General features: G+C 52.1%; 1 protein-coding gene across 5 annotated transcripts in view; it reads right to left on the reverse strand.

Moving 5' to 3' along the window:
* SYT6 (synaptotagmin 6) overlaps positions 1 to 14132 on the reverse strand; it is a 60929-nt gene that overhangs the window by 14952 nt on the left and 31845 nt on the right. The window lies entirely within an intron of this gene.

A 14132-nucleotide genomic window follows, 5' to 3' on the forward strand; every position in this document is an offset into this window, starting at 1 on the left:
TCCCAGCAGGGCTGCATCCAGTCCTCAGCTCAGCTCTTCCTCACCAGCCCCTCTGGCCAGCAGCTTCCTCACCTCTCTGGAAGCCCACCCAGTTGCCTAACTTCCAGACCTCTGCATGAAAGCACAAGCAATCGTGTCGTCGCTCAGGCCATGCTGCCCACCAAGATGTATGCTCCCCACCCCCAGTTTGTGCAGGTCCTGGATTCACCTCGTCTTTTTCCCTCAAATGTGATCATTCTTCAAAAACGACCCTGGCAGAGAGTATGTACTCTGCTGCCTCTCCTGCCCCTGGCAGGTCCCAATCCCAGGAAGTTTCTCAGTAACAGGGAAGAGGAAAACTTCAAAGAGGATAAGCATGTCTGTCTGTCAAGTTAAGCAGCACTTTGCTGGGCTGCTTCCTCACTTGATGAAGGAGGATGCTGTTGCTGCAAAACCTCCCCCAAGCTCTGAGGCTGGTCTGGTGCTCCCCAACCCTGGGGGGAAAGATGGGGGCAGGGTTTGGGGTGGCTCTGATTTCAGATGGAGCTCTTTGCTCATTTCATTCATTCATTCAGCCAGTCAATCAACAAATGTTCACTGAGCACCTGCTGGGTGCCAGGTGTTGTTCTGGGTGCTAGAGATATGGGAAAGGACAACACACATTCACACACGCGCATGCGCGTGCGCCTCTACAGAGCTTCCATTTTACTTGGACAAGAAAAAAAGGTCAAAAGTTAGATGATAAAACGTATTGAGGAGAAAAATGCAAGGCAGGACAAGGGGATGTGTTATGCTCACAGGGGATGCCATAGATATTGACATTTTAGACAGGCTGGCCAGGGAAGGCCTCCCTGAGAAGGCAACGTGTGAGAAAGAGAGCAGCCAAGGGTGACACCAAAGTTTTTGTCCCTACTCCACACAAAGAACTTCCTTCCCTGGGGACTCCTAGAGACACCTGACACCTGGCCCCAACTGGAGAAGAATCCAAGACTCTTCCATCCCCTTCCAGAGCAGGTGGTCCCAGTGCTCTCCTCTGGGCGGGACTGGTACCCACCCTTGCCCTAGCAAAAGATCCAGCCTTGGTCTTTATACTCACCCCCACAGTTAAACCCCAGAGTAGCGGCAGGTGAACCATACCAGGGCCCCAGGAGGGGTTCTGGCCACAGAGCCAGTGAGCTGAGACCCACACCCCTGAGCTCTTATGCTCGCAGCCACCTGTAGGGCAGGGAATACCGTCCTTCTTCCCTCCACTTCACAGATAGGAGGAGCTCAGCGTTCAAACACAGGTCTAAGGCTCTGCCCAGGCTTACATAGCTGGTGGGAGACACAGCTGGATTCCCAGCTCTTAGGAGAACACTCCTCGCACATGCTCTGTCTTGGAGCACCTTCCACACACCCAGGCAGCACCTGAAAGTAACCCTGGCTCCTCTAGACCTTACACCACACAACTTCCTACATTTGCTCATGTATCTGCCAATTCACATTTACTGAGAACCTGTTAGAGGCGTCATGCTTTGTGGAGAGTATATAGTCCCCCCTCAACACACACACAGTCCAGTGGGGCACACCCATAAAAAGGAGATGCCAGGATCCCCATCTCCCACAGGAGTGTCTCCTGTTTCCCTAGTCCCTTAGTCCAAGGAGGGAGACACAGGAAGCGACCCTGTGGCATATTGTTGAGGGAGGGTGACCTTCCTCTTATGCAGGGGTCCCCAGTGTACCTGGCTGAAGGTTCCATCTCTGAGGCACCGAGATACAAGGAATGGGGGCAGGGTGGCTCCCTTCATTTCTCTCATAACCGTCCCAGGTTCATTCCTGCCCAAAGTTAGAGAAACCTTTCAGACTCAACGACAGCAAGAAGAACTAATGCTCTTGTGTGTGCACCAGGTGCCAAGTCTTTGGTCAAAAGATCTCAGTGAGTCTTACCATAGCCCTATAAGGCATGTGCTCTTACTGTCTCCACTGCAAACAGGAGGAAAGGACTGTTTGGTGAAGCTAAGTAGCTCGCCCAAGTTGAGTAACTTGAGTGAACAGTGCCCTGGTGCCAATTTATACAGATCAAGGCTGCTGCTCAAACACCCCCGGTGGCTCCCCTTGTTCAGCTTCTGGAATCGAGATCCATCTTCTTAGCTTGTACTGAGGTCCCATCTTACTTCCTCACCTAATTATTTCTCTCCATTCCTCTATGTCAATCCTCTGCTCCACAGGCTGATGTAGCTTTGGTCCCTTTTGCAAGAATGTTCCTCTTCTTGTCTTTGCGTAGACAGTCCTATGCATCCTGCAGGTGTCCTCACCCAGGGTCCAGCCCACAGACAGCATCTCTCTCCTATGCCCCTGCAGCACCTTCTGCCCCTGAGCCACTAGGGGTTTCCAAGTCCCCCCTCTGCTGCTGCCATGCCCTCCCACTAGCATCTGGTGACTGGAAGCCCCTTTGGGGCTAGGCTTTGCTTTATACCTACTCGTGCTCCAGAGGTGGTCAACCATCAGAGAAGCACCCGTAGAAGTACATGGCTGTATCTTTAGCCAGGAGAGCCCTGGAAGGAGTGGTTCTCAATATCAGTGTTGCCATCAAGGTAGGGTCTGGGAAGGAATCCTGTGGCCCCTCTGAGGAGAGCAGTTTCCCCTCCATTATCATCCTACAATGCAGAGTGGCACTTTTAAGGGCTGTCTTATTTGGGGGGGCATCCGAGTTGATTTGTTTATGAACTTAGGAGACTTGCTTGGTGTTTGGAGGATCTCTTGGGGTAAATGGAATCATGTGCAGCTCTATGAACTGCTCTCAAGGATGATTCCCTCCAGGGGAGCCCCGAACCGGCAGGACCCCCTCTTTTCTGCAAGGGAGCCCTTTCTTGACATGACAGTGGCAGCTGGGCAGCATGTAGGCGCTGAGTCTTTAGGGTGGTTAGCGGACCCCCCTACCTCCACCCTGGTCCCTGCTCCTGACTGTAAACTCCGTTCTCCATCCATGGTAAAGGGAATGGGCCAAGATCTACCCATGACTTGCAGGCAGAGAGAAAATAGGAGCCAAGGGGCCCGAAGCTGGACCCAGGACCTTCTGCCGTGGGTGACTGGGCCTCACTGGGCCTGACCACAAGTTGGCTGCCCTTGGCTCAGTGGATCGAGGGGACATTTACCCTTGTACATGCAGGCAGCGGAGGACTGGCTTATTTGATAAAGAAAAAAAAAAAAAGAGGTTATTTTTGAGTAAATAGAGGGACCAGGGGTTGAGCAAACAGAGTCAGCATCTCCTGGCAGCCACCTCCTTCTCTGGAAAGCTGGGCCTCAGCTCCAGCCCCGTGGGTGGCCTTGACAGGTCCTTGCTCTGCCCCACCCACCCCCTTTCTTAGGAGGTTTTGGCCCCAGATCCTAGACTCATTGCCAGCCTTTTATCCTCATTAGTGATGCTTGAAACTTTGGCTTTAATAAAACCAGGGTGACCAGGGGCTGCAGAACTACCCACACATTATTGCTTTCATCTTCACTTGCTGTCAGGGGAGGCCGCCTTAGGGCCCCTGGTTAGTAATGAGCTCCCCAGTGATGGAGAGGTCACCTCTGTCCAGAAATCGGCAGAGGCCAACTTGGCCCTCTTGACCACTAACCTACAGGCCGATGGGGGCAGATCTGGGACCAGTGGCAGTTGGCTTTATGTCCTGAGTGGTGTTTGGAGGGGGCAGACCTGCTGCCAGGGAAGGAAGAGCCAGGGTGCTGGCTCCTGGAAAAGCCTGTCCTTAGGTGCAAGCTGTCCACCTAACTTCAGCACTCTCCCCCTGCCTATAGTGCCCAGGTGTCTGGGCAGTAATATTCTTAAGTCCCATCCACTGCCTACCATTGCTCATGCTGGTTCCCCAGTAGGCTGTCTGCAACAGCTCACTGAGGCATTTCCATCTCTTTGATGCACTCACATAGCCCTAAGCAGAGAAGAGAATTCTGATCTGTGGGCTGCCCAGGAAAAAGCAGTGAATTGCAAGTCAGGAGACTTGGGCTTTAGTCCTCCAGTCACCAACCAGCCACAAGAACTTGGGCACATCATTTCACATCTCTGGGCTTCAGTCTGTAATATGAGAGGATCGTCCTGCCAGCCATAAAAACCATAAAAACCAGGTCCCTTCCTGCCAACCATAAAAAACAAGGATTCACACTGGAAAACCTACCACCCACATCTCTAGTTGAGATGGCCTCTGGATGCCTGACTGCTATCTATTGCCCGCCTCAAGGAATCTAGCAACTTCATCTTGAAATCCAAATCCTCTTACTCCTTCAGTCCCCGCTGCCCCCACATGTTTTATTTTTCTCCACAGCTAGCCTTCTCTTCCTCCCAGATAGGCAATGAGTGGCGTCAATGCTCCACATCTGTCTTGGGAATCCAGGCTGAGCAAAGCAAGAATTGTACTTCCCCATCTCTTAGAGAACACTTCATGTCTCTTAATCATTAAGTGGCTTGTCTGAATCTCTCCTCATCAGCAGAGAAGCATCCGCTGCACTTTCAGAAAGGCCACGGGAGACCTAAAAAGATCTCTGAAACACGGGGCAGGAAGTGCTGTTAAGCTACCCTAGGGCAGGGGGGCCTGGAACAGAGACAGGGTGGAAGCCAATCTGGCTCCAATGGGTAGAAAAACATCCAGTGAGCAATCCCTCTGTGAAGGCTTGAGGCTTGGAATCAGGGGTAGAGCTGAGTCAGATATGGGGGCTGGCACTTGGGGCTGGGTATGTGCCCCCAAAGTACCACAGACCACCCTCTTCCATAGCACAGGCCACCACCATCACTTTCCTGTTGCTTGTGGGGATTATTTGATAAATGCTGTGTTCTCCTGAGATTGTGAGCTCTTTGAGGGTAGGGATGGGGTCTGGTATCATTCATCATCATACCTGTCATGTCTTGGCCAGTGCCTGATCCATAGTAAAAGCTCAGTAAATACTGGTTGATGAGCGAAAAGTTGAGAATAGGGATTTGGTATCAGGCAGCTCTGGGTTCAAGCTCCAGCTCTGATGTTTATTTATGAGCAGTGCAACTTATTTAGCCTTTCATAGTGTTGGCTTCCTAATCTGTAAAATGGGGCTAACAGTATCTACTTCTTAGGGTTTGTTGTTAGGATTAAGTGAAGTCATTTGTATAAAGTGTTTGGCATAGTGCCTGGCACAGAGTAGGCTCTCAGAAAGCACTAGAGCTATTATAATGATTACTTTATAATTACAAATATTATAAAGGCCTCACAGTTTAGGGACAGGGGAGAGAAAAGCATAGAAGGAAGTAATACATTGGTCTGATCAGTGCTTTAAGAGAGGCGTGGGGAAGATGTGGGGGAGTGGAGGAGGGAATAACCAAGTGCCCGGGTTTGCAGGGTAGGCTTCCCAGAAGGAAGGTGATATTCTATAGAGTCCAGCAAGGTGAGCAAAGGGAGTTTGCTAGCAGAGGAAAACAAGTGAGGACCTTCTAGGTAGAGGGAGGGGACACGAGAGGTTCTGTGTGTTAGAAGGTGAGAAGCAGGGTGGGGATTGAAACTGTCCAGGGCAGGCTTGGAATGGGGCAGGGACCTCCCTGGCTGCCTCATGGCCCCCACTGAGGAGTCTGCCCTGGGACCTGCCCCACCCAGTTCACAGTGTCACACCTTCCACTCAGACACCCACACCGGAGACCAATTTCATGGATGTCATTCATTTGTTACCCACCTACTAAAGGTTCGTGAATATGGGGAGACAGTGATGACAAGACAGACAAGGTCCCAGCAATCCAGGAGCCTGTATTCCAGGGAGGGAAGACAAAAATAAACTAAGGAAGAGAGTATCCAAGGGCAGTGAATGAACTGGGGACATGACAGGGGGGTAGGGAGGGCGGCAGGTAACATGTTAGAGTGGTCAGGAAGGTGGTGGCCTGAAAGAAGGAGGGGGTGGCCAGCCACCGAAAGAGGGAGGGGGTGGCCAGCCACCAGGAAGAAGAGGAGACAGCGAAGCAAGCCCTGGGCCTGGAAACATGCAGGTTTGGGGCAGTGAGAGGTGGCCACTGAGCTGGAGAGCCTGGGGGACCAGAACAGCACAGGACAAGGGGTCAGGAGCCATGGGAGGCAGGGCCAGATGTCAGAGATCTTGAAAGATGTTTGCATTTTATTCCCTGTGTGAAGCAGAGACCTCAGCAGGCTTGTGGAGAACAGAGAGCAGGGGGGCGAGGAAACCCGAATGGGCCAGTTCCTGCACCCCTCACAGACTCCACACCTAGCCAGGCGAGCTGCTGTGCCTTCCAAGTGTCCCCCCACCTCCAGCCCCGACCCTGGGGCCTCTCTTCCCCTCCCCTCTGCACAATCTTAGCTCTGACCTGCATCACTCTGGCCTGGACCTCGGCGCTTTCTGATCTCCCCTCCCTGCCTATTCCCTCTGACCTACCCTCCTTGCTGTAGATAGGGGGGCTGTTCTTCTGCTCCGAATCCTACAATGGCTCCCCATTTCAAATCCAGTTTGTAGATAGAAAACCTCTTCTTCATCCAGAAGTGCAAATATATAACAACAGATAAAAAGAGGCTCAGGGACAGGGCCTGTAGGACTCCTACCTTGAACCTCTCTGCCCACCTCCTTGAGCTGCCAGGAGTCAGCCAGAGAATCAATATAGGATCAAGCCACACTCAAGTTTCTTCGTGGCTTTTTTTCCAGCCATCCTACTTTGGGAGCCCTACTGCGGGCCATTCTGTCCTTAGCTTCTAAACATAGTAAGCTGGATAGTCTTCACCTAAGTCTGCGAGATGGGCACTGGTACTGTCCCTGTTCTCTACATGGGGACACTGAAGCACAGCAAGGCCGTGCAACTGGCCCGGGACACACAGCAAATGGCAGAGCTGAGGCAGGAACCCAGGCTCCTGGTTCTGATGCCCACAGCTTTGGCAACCACACCGTCCTCCTCCCTAGGACCCCCTACTTCCCCAAATGCTCCAGGTTCTCTCACATCTCCGTGCCTTGGCCCTGTTCTGGCCACTGCCTGAAAGAATCTGTCCCTACCGCTGACCACACGCATCTTTCCAGGCCAGGTGCTCTCTTCCCTCCTCCGGGGTGCCTACTCTTACTCCCCTGGTGTGACTTGGGAGTCCCCACCAGCCTTGCTTCTGAAGATCCTGTCACAAATGCCTTGAAGCCAAGGGGGGTGTTTTGAAGACACAACCAGGAGGTCCTAGTGATCTGCTGGATGATGGGGCTGCAGAGGAGGACAGACTGACACCCTGTCCGCCCAGCACCCCCAGGGCTGGCTCCACTCCCTGCTGGGAGTGGATCCGAGGGGGGCGGGTGTTCTTCTTCCCTGGCTGCCACCAGGGCTCCCACTGTGAGTGCTGCCAGGTGGGGAGGGACTGAGGGTGGGCTGGATCCCTCCTCACCCCTCCTCTTGCCTGGGCTCCTGGGCTCCTGGGCTCTGGGGAACTTGCCAGGGGTGGCGGGGGAGGAAAGGGGGAGGCTGAGGTGGAGGGCTGACGGCTGCTGTGATGCTTGCACTCCCTGCGGGGTTCCATCCATCCCTGAGTTCCATCCCTGCCTGCTCTCTCAAGTGCCTTCTGCCCCAAGGGCTTTGCAGCCCTATGAATAAACGATCTGATGGGATAGAGGTGCCTTGAATGAAGTCAGTGGACTCCAGCTGCAGCCTGTGGTACAGATGGAGAGCCCTGGATGGCCCCCGGGGAAGCAGGAGGGAGTGGGTGAGATCCCCGGGCTGGGCTGGCTCACTGGGACCTTCAAGAGATTAAAGCCCATCAGCGGGAGGCAAAGGTTTTTGTAACTGAGCATCTTCAGGGAAACAGATGGTTTTATTTAGGAAACTTTTTCTCAGCCTCTCCTCCATGAACCTGCCCTCGAAAAGAGGTTTAGTGTTTCACAGGCACCATTACTTTTGGGCAAATATCCGTGAGTCAGAATCACACCGGGAGGTGCAGATCTCATCTTAATGACTCTTTAAAAGGTGGGTGGAGAGGGAGAGGGGTTTCGAGGGGGTGGAAGGAGCTTGAGGAGATGAGAGTTTGGGAAAGTTCTGAAAGAGATGGAGTTGATGCCTGGTCAGGCTAGAATGTCTGCTCCATGGGTGCTTGTCCATGGAAGATCAGGGGGCCAGGGACTCTGCTCTGGTCCTCCACTGGCGTTTCATTAATGACAGAGAGGAATAAATGGCACATTAATGAAGTTAACGATGAGAATCTGTCTTCATTTCTTGCCTCCAGTTGTCCTGCTGTGCGGCTGTCAAACAGCTGTCAGTCTCCCCAGGGAGAGGACAGGCATCTCCATCTCATCTCCACAGTGAGTGATCCAGTGATCTGACCTCTGCCCCAGAGCAGGGTGGTGGCGGGGGGGGGGGGGGGGGGGGGGGGGGGGGCTCTTAGCAGGAGGGAAGATGCCCAGGTGCCAGGGAGATGATCTCCTGGGGCAGCGGAGGGGCATTTCTGCAAACAGGTGCCCTGGGGGATGCCAGACTGGCAGAGCTTTGGTCAGGGCCACAGGCACATGCTTGAACGGCCAGTGACGGGGGCTCTAGCTTCCTTGTTTCTTTGCTGACCTGAGGGTTTAGGTCTTCCCCCACCTCCTGCTCCAACACAAGACAATCCCTTGGTCTTACTATGGTGTGGCTATTCGGTGAAGAGGCGCTTTGTAGCCTTTCCCATAGTTGACCATCCTACTCTGGAGCACCCACTTCCTTCAGGCCTCCTCCCACCTGTCTGGCTTCTCCCTCCCAGTTTCTGCTCCATCCTCCTCCCATCCTGCCTCTAAACAGTGGAATTCTAAACACTCATTCTCTCTCTCTCTCTGCTCATCCATAATGTTAAAGCCCACTTTCATTCTCAGGACTCCCAAATTTATGGCCCCTCTCAGACCTCTCTTCTAGACTCCAGACGCATATATCCAACACGAAGTCTCAATGTGGACATCTCACAGAAATCTAAAAATCTCTCAGATGTGTAAAGGTGAACTTTGATCTGCCATGTACATCCTCCCCTAGTTTTGCCCAACTTGGGAAATGGTCCCTCCATCCACCCAGTTACTCGAGCCAGAAATGAGACATTAATGTTGATGCCCGCCTTTCTCTCTTTTTTATGTAGTTCATCACCAACCCCGTCAATTCCACCTCCAAATTCAGTCTCAAGCCTGCCCACTTCTCTCCCTCTCTAGTACCACACAGAGGGCAAAACCATCTCTCACCTGCCCACTTACAACCACCTCCTAATGGACCTCTCCGCTTCCCTGTGTTCACCTGTCCCACTTTCCACATGGCAGCCAGAGTCCTCTTTCAAAATTCTAAAGTGAAGCACGTCACTCTTCTGCTTAAAACCCTCCAGTGGTGTCCCCTTGCACTAGGAATAAAATCCAAAACACTTACCAAGACCTACAGGGCCCTAACTGATTAGGATCCAAATCTTCACTCTCACCCTCCCACAGCAACAGAAGAGTTCTGGGGTGCCCTGCTCCCAGGACTCCGCAATCTGGCTCTCTCCGTTTAACCATTCTTTCCCCAACTCTTCACATGGCAGGTGTCCACTCACCCTTCAGGTCACTTCCTCCAAGGCCACCCCCTGCTCTGGACTGTGTGTTCCCAAGGGATAGGGACTGGGTCCGTCTCATCAGGAGGGAGACTTGGGTGAAGTAAACCAGGTGCCCAGAGTACAAAAGGGAAGGAGGCCCTCACTCTCAGGTTCATGCATGCCTCTAAGAGTGAGGACCTCCTTACATTTTGCCCCCTAGTTACCTTGTCTCCCTTACCCTAGTCCTGGCTCTATATTTTACTCACCACTATATTCCTAGGACTGAGCACTGTGCCTGGAATATAACACGTGCTTAGCAAATAATCATTGAATGAATGAACAACTTAGCTTTGTGGTCTGCACCTGGTCAAGAAGGTGGTGGAAAGGGTTGGTGACAGGTGTAGACCTTGGTTAACCTCAGTCTCTAGTCTATCCAGGAGTGTCCCCCTGAGGAATGAGATGGTTTCAGGGTTGAGCCACATAAGATGTTCCTTGGGGTGTGGTCTGAAACTCTCCTGTACTGGCCCTTCCTTGGGGGAGGTAGAGGTTGGATTCTTGAGCTGTGCTCAAGACATACTAAGTCAGAATCTCCAAAGGTGGGGTGTGAATGATTGAGAAGATCCCCAGGTGATTCTTGTGTATCAGCAGTTTATAGCATGAGGGGATTCTGTGGCCACCCTGGATCAGACCCTAGTAGAACCACAGTGACATGGAACATCCTCAGGGAACATAAACAAAGTCATTCAATATCAATGCCACCAAAAAAGTTGGGATGATGGAAGGGCCTCTTCCCTTTTGTTGGGTGCACACAAGGGTTCTGATGGATCAAAGCCATGCAAGGTCCTCCTGGAGCGGCATACTCACTCGAGCTCTTCACCTTTTCTCTACGTACCACATGTACACTGGATAGCTACATTTTATCAAGAAGGCACCTGTCCCAAATTTAGAGGGTTTAAGCAGCCCGGGGAGGGTTTTAAAGATGTCTGATGTTAGTCTGTAAATACCCCTATTGCAGTAGTTTTCCAAGTGTGTTTCCCTGACCAGCAGCATCCACACCACTTGGAAGTTGCCAGAAATGCAGATTATTGGGCCCCACCCTCACCAAGGTGAGGACCACTGCCGTTTCCAGTTAGAAGAACCAATTGAGCATGCACACTCTGGCCAGGATTTTGAAGTTTCTTCTACTTCTTTTAACCTACTTATTTTGGTGATCAAAGCCAAAGATAAGAGAGAAGGAGACTAACAGATATGGAGCATCTGGATACTTAACCTATTTTTTTTTTCATTTCATTCATACCACATTCCTCTGAAGAGTCTATGATCATTGTCATCTTGAGGTTCAGAGAGGGTCAGTAACGTGCGTAAGCTCTCAGAGTGATTGACCAAGTATGGATTTGGACTCCTGTCTGTTGACGCTGAAGACCTTGCTTTTCTCCACCATGTCACTCAGCCTGCTCTGGAACTGAGCATACTCCACTCACTCCCCTCCACCCCAACTGGAGGAAGCTGGACTGGTGGTAGACAGAACCCCTGGGCCAGAAGTTCTTGTCTCCATGCAAGGACCTTAGGCTGTCTCTACACAGATCTTCCCACCTGAGCTAGGATGCAGACACCAGGCCTGGGACTGGGAAACCCCTATATGAAGTTTGTCTCCTGCAGAGTGGGAGCTATTTTCCTCACTTTCATTGTCTTGCTCCCCTAGGTTTTGAGGTGGGTGAGGGGACGGTTTGTAGTCCTGTGGGCTTATTAGAGTTGCAGGTGTCATATTGGGATTCATTCCATTGATGTGGGAGATCTTTGCAGATCTAAGCAAGACAATTCTAATTGCATTTTCTAGACCACAAGAGACCACAGGTGATTGGTCAACTCATCCAGTTGTAGCTTCTAAGCAGGACTCCACTATGCTGAACAATTAAGCCCTCTGTTTAAAATGTCTTACACTTTTCTCAGTATCCCACCATCTTAGAACTCAGGAAATTCTCTTCAGTGTCCAACCCACTGCCTCCCATGTATGCTCTTCTCTCGCAGTTCCCATCTATGACTTCATCATGATGCAGACATTATGCCTTCAAGGTCTGGGAGACTATATTAATTTTCACCATCTTCTCTTCTCCAGAGCCAAGAAATTCCATTTCCTTGGCCTTCTACAGTTTCTAGGCATTTTAGTGGCCCTCATGTAGACCCACAATAATCAACAAGGAACTCTCAACTGGGGGTCTGGTGGAAAGCTGGGGTCCTTGCTCTTCATCCAAACAGAGGGGAGGGAGTCACTAGTCTGCCTCAAGGGAATTAGTATAAACAACCCCAGGGGGTAGTACATGGGGTTTGGGGCAGAACCTCAGGTTCAAATCCCCACTCTTCTATTTTCCAGCTGCATGTCTGTGAAAGTCATTGAACTTCTCTGACCTTGTCTGATTGTAAGCATCAGCCGTCCTCAGGGTGGCATCCCACTGGGAAGCTGCTCTAAGCCCCTGATCTGGAGGCATATGAGGAGAGCACAAGGTAGACTTTGCCAGCTGCTGGCACAACCAAGATGCACATGCAGCAAGCACGCAGTCTGTAAAACTCTTACTCTCCAGCCACATTGGGGCAGGTAGTGGCCCTGCAGCCACTGGGCAGGCTAGCCAAAACCCACCTGGTAGGCTGAAGGGCCAGGTGTGTCCCCTGGACATATGGGTCAGCAAGAGGAGAAGGAGGAGCAGCTACCTTGAGTGTGTCCCTGGGTGAAAGGGTGGAGGGTGGCAATGAGGACCTCTTCTACCATGACTTTCAAAGGCCAGCTCCTGGCTTCAGGATCCATAGAAAGCTGTGCTGGTTTGCAGGCAGCCTCTTTCCTCTATTCTCACCTGGGCTTCTCCACCCATCAGCACTTTCAACAAACAAGGTTAGGGAAGACATCTCATGGGGCTTCTCAGGCTGCAGCCTCCAGTTCACATGTCTACAGCATTAGGATGAACTTAGGGCCAAGAGGCTTGGGATCTAATCACAACTGTGCTGCTAACCAGTAGAATGATCTAGGGCAAGTCACTGTGCCTCCCTGAACTGTTGTTGCCTCAACTGTAAAATGAGACCATTGTACCAGATGACCTCACCTTCTCATCATGAAATGGAGACAACTGAGAGGCTGAATGAATGTGTGGGCTTTACCCCCCACAGGGCAGATTCTTCAAGCATTTCTGCAAACTTTCGAACCCCTTCTTACGGTGTCCTGCCATGGAACTGCCTCTGCCAGCTGACGGGAATGGGCTTCCACCATCTTCAAGCTGCACTGTGAGGACACGTCTCTGGAGGGAGAAACAGGCAGTGGGGGAGGAGGCTGAGGGAGAGGGAGCATGGCTCCACAGCCCCTGGAGATGCCAACAGAGCCCTGCACTGGCTGGTTGCTCTGCATCAGGCCCAGGCCTCTCTTCCCCCTCTGCTCACCCAAGAGCACAGTGATAAACACCAAATTAGCTCCATTATTGTAACTTCTCAAAAAAATCATAGGTTTCATGTTATGCCAGAGGCAGCTAACGTCTCCACTGGTGAGCCAGGGACACCGATGGCTATCTCCTCCCTTCCAGGCACCAAGTGCAGATGGCAAAAACATGATAAGGCTCTGGCGAGGCAGCCCTGAGGGTGGGGTCCAGGGATCCCAGGTGCCTGCCTGCCCCCACACCAGAGCCATGACTAGGGGTGCCCTAGCGCCATAGCACAAGTTCTTCCTTTGTTCCCTCTCTGAGAGGAACTGCCCCATGGCTCTGAATGAGCCTGGGAGGGCCCAACCTGGTGTGGAGGCAAGGCTGGACCCCTAGGCGAGCTGGCCTCAGCCCCTTGGGTGGGCATCCCCCAGGCCCCTCTGGCTGCTGGTGCTGCTGCTGTGGAGGGCGGCTGCTTCCTAGCTCACCACCTCTCCAGCTCCTCTCTCAGGCCCCCTGTGGCTGCCCAGAGTTTCCTGCCCTCCCAAGAAGGAAACCAATGCTTCCTTCTTTCCGCCTCCTCCGTCCCCTACCCCCATCTGCCTCTCCTCTGACCACAGACAGAGCATATCCTGTTCTGTAAGCTGAGGCCCCTCTTTCTCAGGTGGGAAGGACCCAAACTTGAAGAGTGGAAACAGGGCATTCCCAGGCTGACCCAGGTCCCTTCCTGCCAGACCAGGTGATGGGAAATGACCGAACCTGTGTTCACTGCCATCCACACAGCCTACGGCTCTGCAGAGCACCCAGCCATGCTCTCCTAGCCCAGCGCCTTCCTAGAGACAAGGGTGGGAACTAGGTCTCTTTAAAGAATTCTTGACCATGCTCTTCTGCAGTTAACAGTTTCCCAGTAAACCCCCCTCCGTGACAATCAATGTAAGAGCTCAAGGGGCCTTGGATATTACCAAAATCCCTTCTCATTTTACAGACCAGGGGAACAAGGCTTTGAATGGCTGTGTGGCCCCGGGCGACACTAGATGGAGTTTCCCTGATTCCTACACTAGTTTGGAATTCCTTTCTCTCACTTTTCAGTTTCACCCTGCATGTATAAATGAAGTACTTACTATATGAAAGTCAAGGGCTACAGGGGATGTACAAACAAATGAGACCAATGGGTGGCAGAGGAAAGTCAAGAGCCCCAGATTCCAGGGACTGCCCACATCCACCACAGTCAAGGAGACTGTGGAAGAAACTTCCAAGATACCACTTGTAGCTAGCATTC

This window comes from Canis lupus, chromosome 17 (assembly GCF_003254725.2).
Source record: "Canis lupus dingo isolate Sandy chromosome 17, ASM325472v2, whole genome shotgun sequence".
Taxonomy (NCBI): domain Eukaryota; kingdom Metazoa; phylum Chordata; class Mammalia; order Carnivora; family Canidae; genus Canis; species Canis lupus.